A 22,653-nucleotide genomic window follows, 5' to 3' on the forward strand; every position below is an offset into this window, starting at 1 on the left:
ACACACTCACTCAGTCACACACACAAATATATACAATATTTACATGTACACAGTGTACATACAATAAATACACACAAACACACACACACACACACACTCACTCAGTCATACACACAAATATATACAATATTTACATGTACACAGTGTACATACAATAAATACACACAAACACACACACACACACACACACACACACACACACACACACACACACACACACAGTGTGCAGTCAGGCATGCAAGCTTACACATACACAACTACGACACGTGACTCAGATGAACTGTTTGTCATCAAGACACACTAGCCCTAGTCCTACCCTCAACTGCAGTGGAGTACGTACATAGGTATGTACGTACCTCATGGCCTCTTGATAGAAAGACTACTTGATGCATATTATGTAGAGCAACACTAATGCTCTTGAGCGGGCATCTCTTGTAATCCTATATTGAGACAGCCTATAAGACACAACAGAGCTCACCCTTAGCCACCTCTGGGTGGCAACTGCATCTGTGTGGCATGCATTCGCGACATTTTCTAACATTTTCTATGGTTTTTTCAGAAATTGAATAATTCTTTAACTTTCCTTTTCTTTCAAAAGTCACAAGTTGCAAAAGTCTTCTGTTCGGCGTTTATATCAATAAATTATCTGTCAGCAACGCTGTTTGAAGGAGATGCTGTGGGTGATGCTAACAACTTCCATTCCAAACCTGAGAGTTGCTGGAGGTTTCTGTAGTGCAGAATAAATGGCTGCCGGCCATTGGTGGCCGAGCGGTTCTAGGCGCTTCAGTCTGGAACCGCGCGACCGGTACGGTCGCAGGTTCGAATCCTGCCTCGGGCATGGATGTGTGTGATGTCCGTAGGTTAGTTAGGTTTAAGTAGTTCTAAGCACTAGGGGACTGATGAGCTCAGATGTTAAGTCCCATAGTGCTTAGAGCGAATAAATGGCTGCTTAGTCTCCCACATTATGAAGAGCTTCAGGATCAAATCATTCAGTGGGAGTAGATGCTGTGGACACAGTGGTAAGTTGTTGTGCATGTCATGCAAGTGGGTGGGATATGCCAATTCTGACTCTACAACACATCCATCACCAACATCTGCAGCTGCATCATGGATCTTTTCCTTCAGTATGGCGTTTTCCCCTCTGGATATCCAGGCAGACTTTGTCACGTGATGTACCTACAGTTGTTTATATCCAGGTAAGGGATGTGACCTAAACCGTCAGATGGCATGCACTCTTCCTCACTCATTCCTTGGCATACATGTGCACACACTGGCAAAGTCTGCTGTGAATACCATGTTTGAAGAAGAGGAGCATGTCAACATTGTCAACTGTTCGATGCTGACACAAGTTCTTCCCTGCGGCAGATAGTATGTACTCGGGCCTACACTGTAGAATTTCTCGAAAATGACCTTGAACACATGTGCACTGGTGTTCATATATAATCTAGCATATTCTCATAAATAAAGAATACCAATCTTCAATTAACATTCACTGCGTACTCACACTGTACATCAGTTATGGCACTGCCTGCCATTTTACTGGAGAATGTGGTGATGTTGGGCAACGTGGTTCATGGAGTCTCTCGACCGAATCCAGATATCTGCATGGAACAGCCCCTTCTGCACGACAGGGTGAAACTTTCCATCATCAGGATATGCTGCTGTGGTGATACGCCTCATTTCAACAAAACCTGATGCATTTTATAATTAGTAATACACAAGTGCTGCACGAGAAAGTGGGCATCATACCTGCTCAAACTGTGATAAGTGGTGGGTATGCACCATCAGTTCGCATTCGTTATGAGCTACATTGCAGAATTTCCCAGTTAGATGAAAATGGTCTCTACATGGAGTTTCTGCTTTATATCCAACGTAGCCACAAATACGGCAGTCAAATGCCTACTAGTATAGGATATGAGTCTCCTGCGTTTAGGTCATAGAAATGTTGTTGCAATAAACACACAAGCTTTTAAAACTCAGCGAGCAACCATCTCGCAGAAACGTCGTGATGTGTGATTTGTATCTGTTACAACTAACGTCATAAAACTCGTCGTCGTCGCTTACGTGCGAATGTGTATAAGGCTATAGAGAAAGTGGAGTTGAAAACTGCTGGTATCACATAGAAGAATAAAGTTAGTCATCGCTTCTCGTGCTGTTATTGGTGGACCGTGTGTGTTTTTAGGTTGTAGATTTCATTTTAGTGAAAGTCAGGCTGGCGCTATTCCGCCTGGTAACCGTAATGGTTCGTTAAGTGTCGTGTTTGCTAGATGTGGGGGCATAAGTCAGTACGGTGGCCTTGTTAGTTTTGATCGTAGATGTGTAATTTTTTACCGTACTTTTCATTTTAGTGAAGTCGTAGATGGTAGTAGTTCTTATTTAGTTCCTGCGCAAGCTTTGTTTATACGTACTCGTCATCGCAGGAAGGTAGATGATGACGAGGCTGTATAGTTTTATGCTCATGCATATGGTAATGTTATCTGTAAAGGTAGTATGGGAGGCAGAGGAGTCGCCAGAGGCGCTAGGAGGCACTCGATGTCAGTGCACACGATGAAGGGACATTGCTCCTTGTGGTGAGCATTGTTAAACTCTTAGAAAATTTTATCCTGGGTCGACATTTCCAAATGTACCGGTTCCTGGCAAGAACAGTCAGTGAGGTACTTTTCAGGATACTCACTCATGATAAACTAATTGAAACATCTATTGCAAAAATATCGTTTGTGTTCTTTTCTACTGTATGATTTATGGAATCTGCTTAACCAGGTCGAAGAAGACCTGAAATCAGTAATGTCCCAATCTCGTATATTTCCGTAGGTAACGGTGCGTTGCCTCTCATGAGCAGCACTGCGTGTTTCATAAGAAAACTCCTCTAAAGATTTGTAGTTCATCTAATTTATTCAAGTTTTTGGTGTATGTTGGTTATTAATGGGGGTAATGGGACACTGTGACAATCCTGTACAGTAAATCTTTCGTATAGTTTTTTTCCACAGTTTTGCAATTTTCGTTTTGGCACATATTTATTACTTCCACTATACCGTTCATGGGCAGATTTTATAAAGCGAACCAGGTTTGCACATTGCTTGACATTAAGCGTTAAACACAATGAATATAAACTCAGGTTTATCTCCATTGTTAACAGTTTCACTACTGCAAAAGCAATTGGTAATTATTATCGATATTAAATGAGTTGCAGATTTGACTGAATGGTAGCTGCGGACAATTGTTACAGAGGAGCTGTCAATGGAAACAAATCCACTTCACAAATTTACAATCGCACCGAGCCGAGTTATATGATTACTGGTGGCCGTCAACCAAGGATGTGCGCCTGCCACGTTGCACGTGCGCAAACCGCTACGGCTTCGGTAGGGGTGTACAATTCTCCAGCCGCCTGGTGAGCTACGATTTTGTCAACTTTCAACATTTTTTTAAGATACTTGCACTGCATCTTAGCAGCTAAAATTTTGACAGGGTCTTTCTTTCGGCGTATTCTTCCAGTATAAATACTTTCAGGGTGTGTTTCTACATGTCGGATTGGACCATCCCCTGTCGGTTATACTACGTAACTTGCGACCCAGCCCTGCTTCGCACAGATAGCATTGAGTATCTACGGCCAGGCGGCTTGTTTACGGGCCACTCTGCAGAGCTATGCATGAACATCGGAGAACAATGTTGAATATCACCTCTGTCATGTAAATTACGAAATAAAGCCAGGAAAATTGTCTGGCGGCTTGAGTGCCATATATCCCATACTGTATTGGAGTCTGGAGTGACAGCTCATGGCAACGATGGGAACACATCGTTATATAAGTAATATGTTTAAACCACCATAAATATTGTACGCAAAGTGTGGGAGTATGTGTGTGTATGTGAATGATTCATGTATGTACAGTCGCGTTCAAAAGTATCCGAACGACCTGAATTGAATTTCGCCTGATTCGCATGCAACCCACACAACGCAGCTGTCTAGCAGGTCGTCTAATCGCTCCTTGGTACAGTCGTTTGACTATTGAAAATGGTTCCAACAAGTCACCACTAGAAAACACTACTCTGTATCGCAATAATTCTAGGTGTAAAGTAATACTACGATACTACAAATATCAGGGAACACCTTATCACTGGTAAGACTGTCCTTAAGGCTTGTAAGCTCACATTTATTACAATAAATTACATACCTGAAATGTTACCACTCTCATTATTACGTCAGATAGGTAATGCACGTAGTATGTTCGTCGTATTCATGATTTCCTCTCCAAAGTAACATACCGTACTTATTATTTAACACAAAATGACATTAAAAATTTAAGTTATTCACGAGCAGCTAGTTGAGAATATGTACGAAATTCAAATGATACGACGAACAATCTCGTCCTGCATATGGATTCAGGTCATGCAGACTAAGCAAAGTTTTCGTGGCTGACGGAAACTAACAGTCATTCCTGATTATCCATACAGAGAGTGATATACCTCGATTTTAGACAGTATCAATTAGCAAATACCAACTTTAAATTACATGACGCAAACATTTTAAACGGACCCGAATTCCTACCCAGCTCCTATTGTCCCTGTTAACGAACTACGAGAGATGTTAAATATTGCTTCTTAACAAGTAACTTATTTGAAATGCCGTGACGTAAAGCTTGTGTTGGACAGGGATTCGAACCCAGAACCTAATCGGATAGATATATCGAACCACAATCAACTGTGACATATCGCATTTTCTCGGCAGTAGCTAGATGTTTTAACTGAAATGACCAGACGAAACATTGATTTTTTTCCTTCCCAGGACTCCAACCCGGCACCTATCGCTGTTATATTCAAGAGAAAACGAACGTTAAATATGGGTTTGTTGCACCAGCAGCGACATGTGAGCATGTTTGAATTAGAAATAATATGACGAAGAGCTCAGTGCTGACTGGGAATAGAGCCCCACACATATCGTTGTTGACTACACGCAAAGAGACGTCAGCTACCGAATTTCTCTCCACCAGCAGCTCGGAATAACATCTTGTTGAAAAAAAATGGTTCAAATGGCTCTGAGCACTATGGGACTCAACTTCTGAGGTCATTAGTCCCCTAGAACTTAGAACTAGGTAAACCTAACTAACCTAAGGACATCACAAACAACCATGCCCGAGGCAGGATTCGAACCTGCGATCGTAGCGGGCTTGCGGTTCCAGACTGCAGCGCCTTTAACCGCACGGCCACTTCGGCCGGCCATCTTGTTGAATTTACAGTGATCTCGCAAATAGTTCTGTGTCTCACTGGGAGTCAAAAACGTGAAATATCGTTAGTGTTGACAACGAATGAAAATACATTAAAAATCGAAATTATTATCCACCAGCAGATAGGTGTTCTAGATCTTGATAATACATAATGAAATCTTTAGTGCATTGCCAGAGTTCGAACCCATTTACGCGCAATATGTGGAGATGTTGAGGAAGCTGCAGTTTTGAACAAACAACAAATAGTAGCCGAGCCGTATTGTCACGAAGGGAACAAATTCCGCGTTAAGGGCGGTCTGAGTTGCATTCCCAGTTCAGAACCAATTTTATCGACATACAGAAGATCAGATAAAAGATGGAATAAGTGTCCTGTGAGCCTACATAGCATTTGTTTCGTCACTAGAAATAAATAACTAGTATAAGAAAGGTTACTGGTGACAGAGTTTCTACATGTCACCACTCCAGACTTTATTGTGGCTCAACCTAACGTCTACTTGGTAGAGAAGGAATATCATTTTTAATGTGTATTTCAGACCACAATGCCATTGTATCTTCTTCACTTGGTGTAGCCAGAAGAGAATGGAATCTGTCTCTCCCTATCTAAAATCACTGATCGAAGTTGGAATCGAACCCAGACCATAGACATATAAACCTCTCATCAGCGCAACAGACGGCCAAACCCTCTTCTGAGTGGCTCACTTTTCTATCATAACACCGTCGTGCCACACTGGCTGATAATTTTGACACACAGGCTCCCTGTATCAATTTGCAGCATGTTCAGTAAATTCATTGGTTGACCGAATCACCATGAACTAGCTGCCTCGGCTTCCCAGTGCATACATTCAACTTTACTTTGTAATCACCAAAATAAAATCACGTAACTGCCACCAACACAGAACTACCGACGGTGTAGGATGCATAAATTTAAATAGGAAGTGTTCCTTTCCATTTGAGCTACTCTATTGCGCTATCTGTTTGTTGAAAACGTCGTGCAGTGCAAAAGAAAAGGTATAACTGTTTGTCTCTCACAAGTATTGACCTGGCCATATGCATTATCCCACAGCGCTGTGGAATGCAGAAGTTTTGGAGGAATTGTTTTTGACTTCTGGAGCTGTAATGGTAATTATCGCGCACTGTAGGTAAGATGTCGCGAGTTCGAGTACATTCACTACTATATTTTTTTAAAACGCAATTCTGCTGTCTGCTAAAGTTATCAATCTAATGGAACTTGTAACATAATACCGTTCACATCTCAACCCAAAATAGTCGTATGTGGAAAAAGGGCTAACTTCTGCGACATTTTGTGCATTTCAGGTTGAACAGACAACTAGACAGTAGATACATCTCGAAACTTTTGTATTATGTATGGGTAGAGAGCAGTGTGCCAAAATACGTCGGAAAAGTATTTTCTATATTAGCTGTTGTCTGGTAGTGGCATTTTATTCTTCTTCAAACCTTGTTTGATTGCTTTAACTCAGAACAAGTTTTCTACATGCATTACGTTACCACAAAGTTGGCGAAGAAGAATGTGTCTTACCTTCCTCTTACGAGATCAATAGTGGTTAGAACTCGTAATCCGCTATCTGAAGGACAAGATTAGTTGCGATTTCCACGTACAACGACTTTCCTGGGCTGAAAACCGTAAATTTACGATCTTTTGTTGCACCTCAAGCGATAATAACTCAGATTTTCAATGGAAATGACATGTAAAATCAAGTGAACTTTGAGGCTTAATTCCGTGCACACCAGGAAGTAACTCGTCGATCACAGAGTTGCCAAACATACATTGCCTTGTTGCCAAATCTTAGTTACAATACCAGCAGGAAGAAGACGAACCGATGTGATCTTACAGCGGACTGGGAAGTGACCATAGCTGGTGTCTCCAAGTCGCGGCTGCTATGGCCTGGAATACGTAATGCGTCTGATTCGTATTTCTGTAACTAGGTTTAGGGACTGGAGCGTAGTTACTAATAATACTCAGAACTGACTGCAAACTAAGCATCATAAATCAGTAACTCTCATAGTTGTTTTTATATTTCTTTCGTAAGTGTACTCAAAACTAAGAAACTCATTCACAGACGTTTTCGTGCCTCGCTGATAGTCGAGACAACAAACAAATAAAAAAAAAAAAGAATGTGTGTGTGTGTGTGTGTGTGTGTGTGTGTGTGTGTGTGTGTGTGTGTGACAGAGAGAGAGAGAGAGAGAGAGAGAGAGAGACAGACAGATAAAAATCAAAAAGAAAGAGAGAGAGAGAAAAAAATTGTAAAGAAATTGGATCATGGTATGTAAAGAAATAATTCATTAAAATGACACATTCCACATTATTACGTAATATCGTAGTTATGATCTATGTAACAAGAATTAATTTAACGTAATCTAATCTAATTATATCATATTGATGACTAGCCATGAAGTTTAATGAATTACTGAAATTTTTGCAAATACCAGTAACCAAATCTAAACTTGAAAATAAAAGACGACAGTTTTTGTAGTAAACCGGGACTTTTATCAAGACCCTTTCGTCCCTGTTAACTAACCACGAAAGATGTCTGATATACCTCTATTCTGAAGTAACAAAATGTGCATGCATTTAAAGATGAAATGCATGATGTGAAGTTCTGTGACGGAGATACGAACCCAACAGGTAATCTGATTGTTAACTTAATAAAGTCAAATGTTTCGTATCGGTTTTTCTTACCAGCTGCTAGGTGTTTGAACCTTAAATAAGTATACAAACTTTTGTGCCTAAGTGACAATCGAACTGCACACCTACCGTGCAACCACGAATATAGCTTAAGTGTTAGTTGCTTACTCACCAGTAGTAAGATGTGTGCGTGTTTGACCAGAAGTAACGACACCTATTGCGATTGTTGGCACCACATGAACAGACATTAAAAATGTACATTAATTTTCACTAACAGGCCGGTGTGCACGTGATAGGGCTTGAAATGAAATTATGAGTATTTTTGTACTGGATCAGGATTCGGACCCACATACTTACCTTTGGAGGAGACCTAGAGAAGATTGCAGTCTTGAGAAAAGGAACGAAATGATTGAACTATACTGTTCCGAGAGATTCAGATCCTCGAAAGAGGAGAAACGAATTCGAATCACAGTCCAGCACCATATTTTTCAACGTCTCTAGTTGAATCACGTACAAGTAACGTAAGAGCCCTGTTCCTTTAAATGGCTATCGGTTCATCAAATAAAATAAAATTTTCTAATGCAACTAAGTTTACTGGCGACTATATTTCTGTTTACCATGACTTTCGCTATGTCATTTCCCAACGTAAACCGACTCTGCCCAGTTGGTAATGAAGGACCGTGATATTTAATGCGGATTCTAGATTATAACTTCTTTCTCTTGATGTTACCAGGGGTAAAGTAAATCTGTTTGTGCCTCTTAAAAGTAAATGCCTGAAGCCACGCATTACACCTGTGATAGTTCGTTCCGACAGACCATTGTGGCCACATTTCCCAGCCCCAGGAGTGTGCTGTAACAAATGATTTGCTTAGCTTACGAAATTAGTCACGGTGGAAAAAACGCGAGTCTATTAAATGGTTAAGTAGAAGCAAGCTTCTGAAGCGGAGATTAAGCTATTCTCATGTCATGTCAGCAGGATGTAAAGACTCTTCTAGGCATTTTGAAATTTTCACAAATTCAGCAAATTTCTTAGTTCGAAAAAATCCACTGGGAAGTGTGAAGTTACCGGAAACTCGATTATTACCGTCATTATTACTATCATTTTCTTCATACCGCTGCGGGTACACTGTACTTGAAGATCATGTGATGGCTTTTGGTCACTATAGAAGTAGTTTCCCAAGAAAAGGTTCTTTCCCTGTCTACGGAACCCTTTTCATGTTATTATCAAACATTAGTAATTAATTGTAGATTACATTAAAACTAAAGTAATTGATGAAGACGTTACTTGATAACAAAAACACGGTGCATTTTTTCATTTACTTGCGCCTAGAAATGGCTGTCGAGTACTGCCAAACCCAAAGGCAAGAGATCTTACTGCCTTCCGATATACGTCGCTGTCAGTTCTTCCATATGATTTGGTGGACATGACCTGTTTGAAGTTACCGAGCGAGGTGGCGCAGTGGTTAGCACACTGGACTCGCATTCGGAAGGACGACGGTTCAATCCCGCGTCCGGTCATCCTGATTTAGCTTTTCTGTGATTTACCTATATCACTTCAGGCAAATGCCGGGATGGTTCCTTTGAAAGGGCACGGCCGATTTCCTTCCCTATCCTTCCCTAACCCGAGCTTGTGCTCCGTCTCTAATGACCTCGTTGTCGATGGGACGATAAACACTAATCTCCTCCTCCTCCTCTGTTTCAAGTTGTGTATGACAGACAATATTTTAGAAAATCAGTTGTTTTCCTTTGCAATAAACAGAAAGATTTTTCATTCTAAGTATCCAAGTACAAAATTTTCGCAACATTAGTTCAAATTTAATATTCGCTTTCATAATGTAGGAAAGTATTTCACAGTTGCAAAACTCGCATCCGCCTCATCCTTATCTGTTTTCCTTATCTCCCTCCCTTTTTTTTATTCAAAAAAATGTATTCACTTTTTGTTTTGGTGGCAATGCCGCTCTTGGTTGCACGCTAGGCGGGTGACCTTGGAGCGGACTTCGCCGCTGGACGAGGCTGCCGGGCAACACCGGCCCTGGTATTACTAGGCCCGTGTTGCAGAATAATTCACTTCCGGTCGCGGCAGTCGGGACTGATAAGGCGCGCTGTCGCTGTGCGAGCGCGTGTCGACCGGAAGTTGTGGTTGCGATAAGCGCTACTGGGGTGCAGCTGCGCCGCAGCACGGAGCGTCATTCGCTCTGCGAACGTCGAGGAGCGCGGACGCATAGCTCTGGGTGTCTCGCTGGGCGTTGGCTTGCTACGTTCACTTGTGTTAACGTGCCACAGCACACTTAGTCGCTGACCATAAATTCTAGCTCAGAGTGACACCAGATTAAGTAACCTAATGTAGCGAAGACTGTTTACCAGTGCTCTTTCTCACCGGAAAATACGCAATTCACTCATTGGGCTCCATAAGTACACTGTAACAGTAATTTCTGTACGTATGCAATGCATACGGATTAGAATTTAGTGGTGCTCTCTCTTCCACTTCTGTATACAATATGCCTGACCTAAACGGGCACTTTATCATTACACGCCCTGGGCAGTGCAACATCATACCGACAACAGTAATGTGCTTATACTGACAACCTGACTGTTCGTTTTACCTGATTTTGTAATCATTTAAATAAAACAACATGACCTTCCAGTGGGAGAGATTTCGTCCCTCTTTTCCTTCTGTGAAATTTGTCAGTAAGCTTTTTGCCTTCCAACCAGCGAAATGCGGCAGAGTACGGCCGATAAACGATTCACAAACCACGATTTAGTGACGTTAAGACGATTTCTTTAAACATTGTCGTAGCTGAAGGAATTTAATTTCGTCTTAAATCGTCTCAATCAGCAATGTTTTGTGTTTAAAAAAAATATAGCGGTGAATGTACTCGAATTCGCGACATCTTACCTACCGTGCGCGATACTTACCATTACGCTACTAGCCGACACATAGCTATAACAGCTCCAGAAGTCAAAAACAATTCCTCCAGAACTTCTGCATTCCACAGCGCTGTGAGATAATACATATGGCAAGGTCAATACTTGTGAGAGACAAACAGTTATACCTTTTCTTTTGCACTGCACGACGTTTTCAACAAACAGATAGCGCAATAGAGTAGCTCAAGTGGAAAGGAACACTTCCTATTTAAATTTATGCATCCTACACTGTTGGCAGTTCTGTGTTGGTGGCAGTTACGTGATTTTATTTTGGTGATTACAAAATAAAGTTGAATGTATGCACTGGGAAGCCGAGGCAGCTAGTTCATGGTGATTCGGTCAACAAAGGAAACGAATTTACTGAACATGCTGCAAATTGATACAAGGAGCCTGTGTGTCAGAATTATCAGCCAGTGTGGCACAACGGTGGTATGATAGAAAAATGAGCCACTCAGAAGAGGGTTTGGTCGTCTGTTGGGCTGGATTCGATTCCAACTTTCGTCAGTGATTTTAGATAGAGAGAGACAGATTCCATTCTCTTCTGGCTACACCAAGTGAAGAAGATATAATGGCATTGTGGTCTGAAGTTCACGTTAAAAATGATATTCCTTCTCTACCAAGTAGACGTTAGGTTGAGCCACAATAAAGTCTGGAGTGGCGACATATAGAAACTCTGTCCCCAGTAACCTTTCTTATACTAGTTATTTATTTCTAGTGACGAAACAAACGCTATGTAGGCTCACAGGACACTTATTCCATCTTTTATCTGAGCTTCTGTATGTCGATAAAATTGGTTCTGAACTGGGAATGCAACTCAGACCGCCCTTAACGCGGAATTTGTTCCCTTCGTGACAATACAGTTCGGCTACTATTTGTTGTTTGTTCAAAACTGCAGATTCCTGGCCGGCCGGATTGGCCGAGCGGTTAAAGGCGCTACAGTCTGGAACCGCACGACCGCTACGGACGCAGGTTGGAATCCTGCCTCGGGCATGGATGTGTGTGATGTCCTTAGGTTAGTTAGGTTTAAGTAGTTCTAAGTTCTATGGGACTTATGACCACAGCAGTTGAGTCCCATAGTGCTCAGAGCCATTTGAACCATTTTTTTTTTGCAGATTCCTCAACATCTCCACATATTGCGCGTGAATGGGTTCGAATTCCGGCCCGGCACTAAAGATTTCATTACGTATTATCAAGATCTAGAATGAGAACACCTATCTGCTGGTGGATAATAATTTCGATTTTTAATGTATTTTCATTCGTTGTCAACACTAACGATATTTGACGTTTTTGACTCCCAGTGAGACACAGAACTATCTGCGAGATCACTGTAAGTTCAACAAGATGTTATTCCGAGCTGCTGGTGGAGAGAAATTCGGTAGCTGACGTCTCTTTGCGTGTAGTCAACAACGATATGTGTGGGGCTCTATTCCCAGTCAGCACTGAGCTCTTCGTCATATTATTTCTAATTCAAACATGCGCACATGTCGCTGCTGGTGCAACAAACCCGTATTTAACGTTCGTTTTCTCTAGAATATAACAGCGATAGGTGCCGGGTTGGAGTCCTGGGAAGGAAAAAATTAATGTTTCGTCTGGTCATTTCAGTTAAAACATCTAGCTACTGCCGAGAAAATGCGATATGTCACAGTTGATTGTGGTTCGATATCTATCCGATTAGGTTCTGGGTTCGAATCCCTGTCCAACACAAAGCTTTACCTCACGGCATTTCAAATAAGTTACTTGTTAAGAAGCAATATGTAACATCTCTCGTAGTTCGTTAACAGGGACAGTAGGAGCTGGGTAGGAATTCGGGTCCGTTTAAAATGTTTGCGTCATGTAATTTAAAGTTGGTATTTGCTAATTGATACTGTCTAAAATCGAGGTATATCACTCTCTGTATGGATAATCAGGAATGACTGTTAGTTTCCGTCAGCCACGATAACTTTGCTTAGTCTGCATGACCTGAATCCATATGCAGGACGAGACGGTTCGTCGTATCATTTGAATTTCATACATATTCTCAACTAGCTGCTCGTGAATAACTTAAATTTTTAATGTCATTTTGTGTTAAATAATAAGTACGGTATGTTACTTTGGAGAGGAAATCATGAATACGACGAACTTACTATGTGCATTACCTATCTGACGTAATAATGAGAGTGGTAACATTTCAGGTATGTAATTTATTGTAATAAATGTGAGCTTACAAGCCTTAAGGACAGTCTTACCTGTGATAAGGTGTTCCCTGATATTTGTAGTATCGTAGTATTACTTTACATCTAGAGTTATTTCGATACAGAGTAGTGTTTTCTAGTGGTGACTTGTTGAACCATTTTCAATAGTCAAACGACTGTACCAAGGAGGGATTAGACGACCTGCTAGACAGCTGCGTTATGTGGGTTGCATGCGAATCAGGCGAAATGCAATTCAGGTCGTTCGGATACTTTTGAGCATGACTGTACACTAGTGGCCATTAAAGCTGCTACACCACGGTGGGTTCAGTAGGGTAATACGGAACGCCGTGCTGGATGGATCCCAGCGGCCTCGTATCACTAGCAGTCGAGATGACGGGCATTTTCTCCGCATGGCTGTAACGGATCGCGCAGCCACGTCTCGATCGCTGAGTCAACAGATGGGGACGTTTGCAAGACAACAACCATCTGTATGAACAGTTCGACGACGTTTGCAGCAGCATGGACTATCAGCTCGGAGACCATGGCTACGGTTACCCCTGACGCTGTATCACAGACAGGAGCGCCTGCGATGGTGTACTCAACGACGAAGCTGGGTGCACGAATGACAAAACGTCATTTTTTCGTATGAATCCAGGTTCTGTTTATAGCATCATGATGGTCGAATCCGTGTTTGGACATAGCGGTGAACGCGCATTGGAAGCGTGTATTCGTCACCGCCATACTGGCGTATCACCTGGCGTGATGGTATAGGGTGCCACTGGTTACACGTCTCGGTCACCTCTTGTTCGCATTGACGCCACTTTGAACAGTGGACGTTACATTTCAGATGTGTTACGATCCGTGGCTCTACCCTTCTTTCGATCCCTCCAAAACCCTACATTTCAGTAGGATAATGCACGACCGCATGTTGCAGGTCCTGTACTGGCTTTTCTGGATACAGAAAATGCTCGACTGCTGCCCTGGCCAGCACATTCTCCAGATCTCTCACCAATTGAAAACGTCTGGTCAATGGTGGCCGAGCAACTGGCTCGTCACAGTATGCCAGTCACTACTCTTGATGAACTGTAGTATCGTGTTGAAGCTGCATGGGCAACTGTACCTGTACATGCCATCCAAGCTCTGTTTGACTCAATGCCCAGGCATATCAAGGCCGTTATTACGGTCAGAGTTGGTTGTTCTGGCTACTTATTTCTCACCCAAATTGCGTAAAAATGTAATCCAATGAATACCTGTTTATCATCTGCATTTCTTCTTGATGTAGCGATTTTAATGTCCAGTAGTGTAATATGTTTACAATCAACAGAAATATTGTATTCAAAGCATGGGCGTATGTATGTGAATGAGTCATGTAGTCTGAAATCTGCCTTCTATTACTCTTCCTAAACAGATGAACCTTCCTCCCTTTTTTTTATATTCCTATTTACTTCCATATTCAGGGATGTTGCAACGGCGTTATGATCACTGATGCCCTGTTCTGCGCTTACGGAGTCGAAAAGTTCGGGTCTGTTTGTTATCAGTAGGTCCAAGATGTTATCTCCACGAGTCGGTTCTCTGTTTAATTGCTCGAGGTAATTTTCGGATAGTGCACTCAGTATAATGCCACTCGATGCTTAGGTCTTTCAGCGCTCTGTCACATTCTTAAAACAGTGTCATATCTCCCATTACATCTTCATCTACTCTTCCACTTCCATAATATTTCCCTCAATCACATCGTCCTTGTATAGATCCACTATACACTCCTTCCACCTTTGTGCTTTCCCTTCTTTGCTTAGAACTGGTTTTCCATCTTAGCTCTTGATACTCATACAGTGGTTCCTTTTTGTCCAAAGGTCTCTTTAATTTTCCTGTAGGCAGTATCTATCCTACCACTAGTGATATATATGCCTCTACATCCTTACATTTGTCTTCTACCCATCCCTGCTTAGCCATTTTGCACTCACGTCGATCTCATTTTTGCGACGTTTGTATTCCTTTTCGCTTTCTTCATTTACTGCATTGTTATATTTTCTCCTTTCATCAATTAAATTCAATATCTCTTTTGTTACCCAAGGAATTTTTATGTACTTGCTCCTCTGCTGCCTACACTATTTCATCTCTCAAAGCTACCCATTCATCTTCTACTGTATTTCTTTCCCCAGTTCTTCTCAATCGTTCCCTGATGGTCTCTCTGAAACTCTCTACAACCTCTGGTTCTTTCAGTTTATCCAGGTGTCATCTCCCTAAATTCCCACGTTTTTGCAGTTTCGTCAATTTTACTCTACAGTTCATAACCAATAAATTGCGGTCAGCGCCCACATCTTCCCGTATAAATGTCCTACACTTTAAAACCTCGTTCCTCAGTCTCTGTCGTACCATTACATAATCTATCTGATACTTTCCAGTGTCTCCAGGCCTCTTCCACGTATACAACCTTGTTTCATAGTTTTTAACCCAATTAGCTTGTTATCATTATTTATTAATCACGAAAAGCTAAAGAACATAATGACACACTTTTTTCAGAGCAGTGGAGAAAGGGAACTTTCAAGTCTTCGGACAGGCCTATTCGCACATCTTCTCCGCTATGAGGAAATTATTCGTTTAAAAAAAAAAAAAAAACAAAAGATTATATCACTTCTTATGCTCTGACATCACGGCTTGATGTGGAACTGCTTTTCTTTTGTTATTGCCCATAGTTACTGTGATACTACGATGTAAAGTAAAACACCACGCATAGTTTCAAAAGTTACCAGTGAAAAATTTAGTCGATGATTAGTTTAAGTTTGGTGCATTTTATAGCATACATTACTACAAACGAAGCACAGCTAACGTATGGAACTCGTTTTTAACGATGGAAGAAGAACCAAACCGTTTTTTAATCTCGATAAAATAAGTGAGATATATTTGCAGCTATTTTTTTAGGCCCCATACGCAAGGCTATTGCCACCTGCTGTGGCCTACTATACAGGTTGCGGAGCTGCCTCGTGTTTGTCTTTTTAGTATGCAGCCGACACAAGCCGAAGCTGGAAATGAAAGGAAAATACCGAAATGCAAAGACACAGGAAGTCATCAAAAAGATGATGCTGACTGGATGTTTTTTCAGTCTACGCTCCCTGATTTCAGGAAACTATATGACCGGTGTAAAATAAACATGGAAGCAAAATTTCTGTTTTATGTAAGTCTGCAAGCTTTTGTGGTCGTTGTCACTAAAGTTATAATTTTCTGTGTTGTTTGGCCGCAGTCATATTTCCTTCTAAAAATTATTTTAAAAGGAAATATGACGCGGCCTAAGAACCGAGAAGATTTTGACTTTAGTAAAATTCCTGTTACAACTGAATGAGCAGCTGGACGAAGCCGAGGAGGACGCGTCGTTGTTTTCCTTATCAGCATGGGCAACATTTCTTCTGAATACTTCTCAAGCTGAATCATATGCTACTTTGCGAAACTGCACATTTGTAGAAATACTACCCGAGCTTTATTAATTTGTAGCCGTTACTTATGTATGGACCACAATAAATAAAGTGGGCGGTCTTACTAAAAATAAACTTGAAGTTTGATTTATTTTCAAAGAATAATCTTAAGAATTTATTTTATATACTAGCGATTCATCAAGAACATTAACACACTGAATCACACTATGTAAGCACGGAAGTAGTTGCCAGGGAGTAACTAATGAAATAATAACCAAATTCCTTTTAACAAATGGGAATTTTATTCACTTTAATAGTTCCTAAAAGCATTTTTTTTGAAAGAAACATTTAAAATTATAATCAGAAAGCACCCTCTAAATATCAAAGTTACAATTTATTCAGAGGCAGAAAGAAACAAGTTTCGACTGTATGAGCTTTCGGGAAGAGGACCTTGCCGCTCACTTTTGACACGGCCGTAGTTACGACTGCTCACAACAGCCTCTGACACTGTTGCAAATCTGCAACACACCAGATAAATTTAAACTAAGAGTTTTAACAATTTACACAAGCACACAAACTATGCACCCCCGTAGGAGGGATGGAAATGGCACAAAACACTGACAATTAAAATATTAACCTTACCACCGAAGGTGCAACTTGATTTTAACTTATAAGAAAGTCTTACGGTGAAAGGGTGGCAACTTTATATACTAAAATGATCATTTAAATAAAGACCCATGAAATGCAATCTTATTTAAAATTCTACAAGGTTGGCCGAACAATAGTTAAGAAGCTCTACAGTACACAGATACCGCATCTCAAGATCATAGGCAATAATATCAAAGTTTCCAAAGACCAAAACATATTTCAGGTATTAGGCCGTTACACTCCAAGCAATAAATTCGTTAACACACCAAATGCGACAAACATGACAGAGGCAGCCACTAACGTACGGTAGATTGATAGGGAACAACCCGAACCACAGGTTGCTCTAATCCGCCCCTACTTCACAAGGGAAAAACGGACCACCCAATTTATAAACAACCTCCTTCCCGCGGGTGGGCAAACGGAGAAGAATGGTGGGACGACCCCAAAGCAAAACGGCTGGTGACCTCACCAAGAAAACAAGTAGAATGTAGCAAGAGTAAATCAAACAACTTATCAGCAATCACTTAACTTCTAATAAACTGCGATTTCTCGAGAAGACCTAGCGCAGCATCCCCAAATCTCTCTCCTGAACCTCCGCTGCCAGCTGCTTCAACGGACGCAGGAAGGCGCGCCGATCTCCCGTCTCACGGCGTCGCAGCTCGCACCGGCCAGACTGATGTCGTGGGTTGACTCCTGTTGCTCTCGTGTTGACCGCGAAGCCACTACCTCTCGCTATACGCCGCGGCCCACTGGACTCTCGTGGCGACCTCACATGCGCCGACGCTCAAAAGGCGGACAAGTCAACTTGTGTCTCAGTGCGCGACCGACCAACCGATCGATCCAACCGCCAATCACCATTGCCTGAGCAAACTCGAGCAGACTGGCGGCCTAACGCGCAGACTCACAAGGGGAGGCCGCCAATTGTGAAATTCAGATTCGATTCATACTGCGCATAATAAAAGCTCGGGAAGAGGACCTTGCCGCTCACTTTTGACACGGTAATGTGGCAAAGCACCAAGATGCACTTCTCAGCCGTTGTCGAGAAAATCGACAGTTAAAAGAAACCGTTGCGGTGAAATACTCTCGACGATTAATAGTTTTCCACAGCGTCGTGGCGCAGCGGTAAGCGCTCGGGTTCGTAATCCGCAGGTCGCCGGATCGAATCTCGCGACATGCAATTTTTTTTTATTATTAGTTTTTTGTAATTCAAATATAAATATAAATATATATATATATAAAGTATTACTGAATTGCTTATGCATGTTGGTGAAGGCGGATCGGTCTCCAATTGTACCGCCCCCATTTTTCCGTTTTTTTTTTTAACAGGGTGTACCAAAGCTCTACCGTCCGCACTGATTTTCGACAATGTTATAAGTTGCGCTAGGGACCGCATCTACCTTCTTTCGAAGTTAGCAGGCAACTACGCTGTTATGCGGCGGCTCGTTTCGGCCCATTCAACATCTGTCATTCAAGTGTAACGAGCGAGTAACGGAGTTTGTATTTCATACCTGCCACAGCGAATTTGTGTTCTTAGGGTCTCTATTCTAATTCGAACGTTTGACTTACGCTATACGTATTCGTTTCGGAATATCGTTTCTACGTCTTCCGTTAACTATGCGTGGTTAACATTATGAAGACAATTAATAACATTTGTGAAATACAACTTTGTTTGCGGAAAACATAATGATGTTCGAAGTCGCCAGTTTTTCCACGACAAACGACTTCCAACAACTTATTATATGCATAATTGTTGCAACTGATTGCCGGGAATTATTTATATATATACACTCCTGGAAATTGAAATAAGAACACCGTGAATTCATTGTCCCAGGAAGGGGAAACTTTATTGACACATTCCTGGGGTCAGATACATCACATGATCACACTGACAGAACCACAGGCACATAGACACAGGCAACAGAGCATGCACAATGTCGGCACTAGCACAGTGTATATCCACCTTTCGCAGCAATGCAGGCTGCTATTCTCCCATGGAGACGATCGTAGAGATGCTGGATGTAGTCCTGTGGAACGGCTTGCCATGCCATTTCCACCTGGCGCCTCAGTTGGACCAGCGTTCGTGCTGGACGTGCAGACCGCGTGAGACGACGCTTCATCCAGTCCCAAACATGCTCAATGGGGGACAGATCCGGAGATCTTGCTGGCCAGGGTAGTTGACTTACACCTTCTAGAGCACGTTGGGTGGCACGGGATACATGCGGACGTGCATTGTCCTGTTGGAACAGCAAGTTCCCTTGCCGGTCTAGGAATGGTAGAACGATGGGTTCGATGACGGTTTGGATGTACCGTGCACTATTCAGTGTCCCCTCGACGATCACCAGTGGTGTACGGCCAGTGTAGGAGATCGCTCCCCACACCATGATGCCGGGTGTTGGCCCTGTGTGCCTCGGTCGTATGCAGTCCTGATTGTGGCGCTCACCTGCACGGCGCCAAACACGCATGCGACCATCATTGGCACCAAGGCAGAAGCGACTCTCATCGCTGAAGACGACACGTCTCCATTCGTCCCTCCATTCACGCCTGTCGCGACACCACTGGAGGCGGGCTGCACGATGTTGGGGCGTGAGCGGAACACGGCCTAGCGGTGTGCGGGACCGTAGCCCAGCTTCATGGAGACGGTTGCGAATGGTCCTCGCCGATACCCCAGGAGCAACAGTGTCCCTAATTTGCTGGGAAGTGGCGGTGCGGTCCCCTACGGCACTGCGTAGGATCCTACGGTCTTGGCGTGCATCCGTGCGTCGCTGCGGTCCGGTCCCAGGTCGACGGGCACGTGCACCTTCTGCCGACCACTGGCGACAACATCGATGTACTGTGGAGACCTCACGCCCCACGTGTTGAGCATTTCGGCGGTACGTCCACCCGGCCTCCCGCATGCCCACTATACGCCCTCGCTCAAAGTCCGTCAACTGCACATACGGTTCACGTCCACGCTGTCGCGGCATGCTACCAGTGTTAAAGACTGCGATGGAGCTCCGTATGCCACGGCAAACTGGCTGACACTGACGGCGGCGGTGCACAAATGCTGCGCAGCTAGCGCCATTTGACGGCCAACACCGCGGTTCCTGGTGTGTCCGCTGTGCCGTGCGTGTGATCATTGCTTGTACAGCCCTCTCGCAGTGTCCGGAGCAAGTATGGTGGGTCTGACACACCGGTATCAATGTGTTCTGTTTTCCATTTCCAGGAGTATATATATATATATATTTGCATTATAAAAAACAAATACTAAAAAAATAAAGGTTGCATAGCGCGAGATTCGACCCGGCGACCTTCGCATTACGAACCTGAGCGCTTACCGCTGCTCCACGACGCTGTAGAGAATTAGTAATCGTAGAGAGTATTTCACCGCAACGGTTTCTTTTAACTGTCGATTTTCTCGACAACGGCTGAGAAGTGCATCTTGGTGCTTTGCCACATTACACCTCTGGCCATGAGGTTTTATTATGCGCAGTATGAATCGAATCAGAATTTCGCAATTGGCGGCCTCCCCTTGTCAGATGCAAGAACTAAGAAGCCCCTACCGGGCGACCACTCGCTGAGTCGCAGTTGAGCGCGCGATGCCGGTGAGTGCGGACAACGGAACGCGCGCGTCCGAGCCAGCCGGCTGGGTCGCGCCGGGGCCGGCCGCTGGCCGGTCGGTGGGGCCTGCCCCGCTCCCCACAGGACGGATACAACGGCGACGACCCCTGCAACGAAAACGGACTCTGACAGGCAACATAACGAGGAGAGGACCACGACGAGTGATATGCGAATGCAGAGCGGAGGACAACGTACGTCAAACTCCTATGACGAGAGGCATCAGCTAACACAGAACGATCGGCTACAACGGGAACTAAGACGTGAAATACAACACATGATTCTGCAAAGTCAGGAAGTATACGACAACCGCACTAGTACAGTTCCTCCTTCACAGCCTGAAGAACAAGTAGACGACGTGGAACAAGTTTCTCCACCAGACGACGACGACGACGAAATGGGGGGAGTCTCCTCTGAAGAAGTTTGGACCATGCAGCCCACCGACGGAGAGGGCGATTTTACACTAGTTCGCCAAAGAAAACGACTCAACGCTTCTCCTAAGCAGAACAACTCTCGGAAGCGACAACGTCCAGAAGAACTGAAAACTTCCAACCGTTATGCGGCTATTGCGACGGAAGATACTACAGATGCTCCAGAACGTATCGACCAGACGAGTGATGTCAATCTCGAAGCACATAAAGAGGGGACAGATGGCTCTGACCGGAACTTACTACGCAAAGTCCCGCCCGTTACTATTTACCATACCAAGAACTACATGGAACTCAACAAGGCGCTGAAAGCGAATATTGACGGCAGTCTTAAGGCCATCTACCAACGAGACAGGATCAAATATCACTTTGACTCCTATGAAGATCAACGACGGGCTATCAATTTCCTTGTGTCGAATGAGATCCACTTTTTTACACATCAGGCCGCGGAGGACAAGGACCTCAAAGTGGTTGTCAAACGTCTACCTGCCGAAGTTACGGAGGAAGAACTGGAAGACGCACTGATAGAGAAGGGTTTCCCTGTCATCAACGTCCACCAGTTTAAAAATCGAGACGACAAGACGAATGAATTACGACCTCAAGATGCTTACTGTGTCACGTTGCCAGCCCAAAAGGAAAACTACAAGATTTACATCAAATACCTTCTATATACTAAAGCCGTTATTGAAACCTACAACAGACAAGAAGGACCTGTTCAATGTCGCCACTGCCAGCGATCAGAACATACAGCTAATTATTGCAGCTTGCCTGCTCGCTGCGTTCGATGTGGAGGGCAACACCGATCTTCAGCATGTACGCATCCCCGAGGGGCTCCGCCGAAATGTGCTAACTGTGAAAAGGAGCATCCTGCCACATGTTGTGGCTGCCAGAAGTACCAGGAACTTCTCAGGAACACGGCAGCCAGTAACACAGCCTCCTCCTGAAGCACTTCCACCTCGACAGCACCACCAGCATTATTCATACACCCACGCAGCATCACCACGCCGACCGGAACCGGAAACATACGTCTCACCAGCTCATTTGATGGAATCTATAGCTCCAGCGCTCTCTGATGTCGCGAATCTTCTCACCGCCGTGCAGCAACAACTAGTGGGGATACTTTCTTTAATCGAAAGTGTATTGAAGGCCTTTGGAACACCTTAAGATGGATCGCCCTGGGACCACGAGATACCTGAAAATCTGTATATGGAACGCCAACGGAATGAAACACAAGAAAACAGAATTCACTGAATTTTTACAACGTCACAAAATCGACATTGCACTTGTATCGGAGACGTACCTTCGTCCAACAACTGGCCTCAGATTTCGTAACATGCACGTCTCTAGAACGGACAGACAAGGCCAACGAGGTGGAGGGATCGCAGTTCTGCTTAAAAGGGAACTGCGGCACCGTCATGAAACACTACCACACCTCCAACATCTGGAGGCAACAGCAGTAACGGTTCGATCGGCGGCAGGCAACATCACTTTCATTGCGGCGTACAACAGCCCCGGTAAAAACCTGGTGCCAGACGACCTACGGAGTATCTACACCAATTTTGACAAAATCTTCCTAGGAGGTGACCTTAACAGCAAGCACGTCGCGTGGAATTCCCG

The sequence above is a fragment of the Schistocerca americana genome, chromosome 4, assembly GCF_021461395.2.
Source record: "Schistocerca americana isolate TAMUIC-IGC-003095 chromosome 4, iqSchAmer2.1, whole genome shotgun sequence".
Classification (NCBI taxonomy): Eukaryota; Metazoa; Arthropoda; class Insecta; order Orthoptera; family Acrididae; genus Schistocerca; species Schistocerca americana.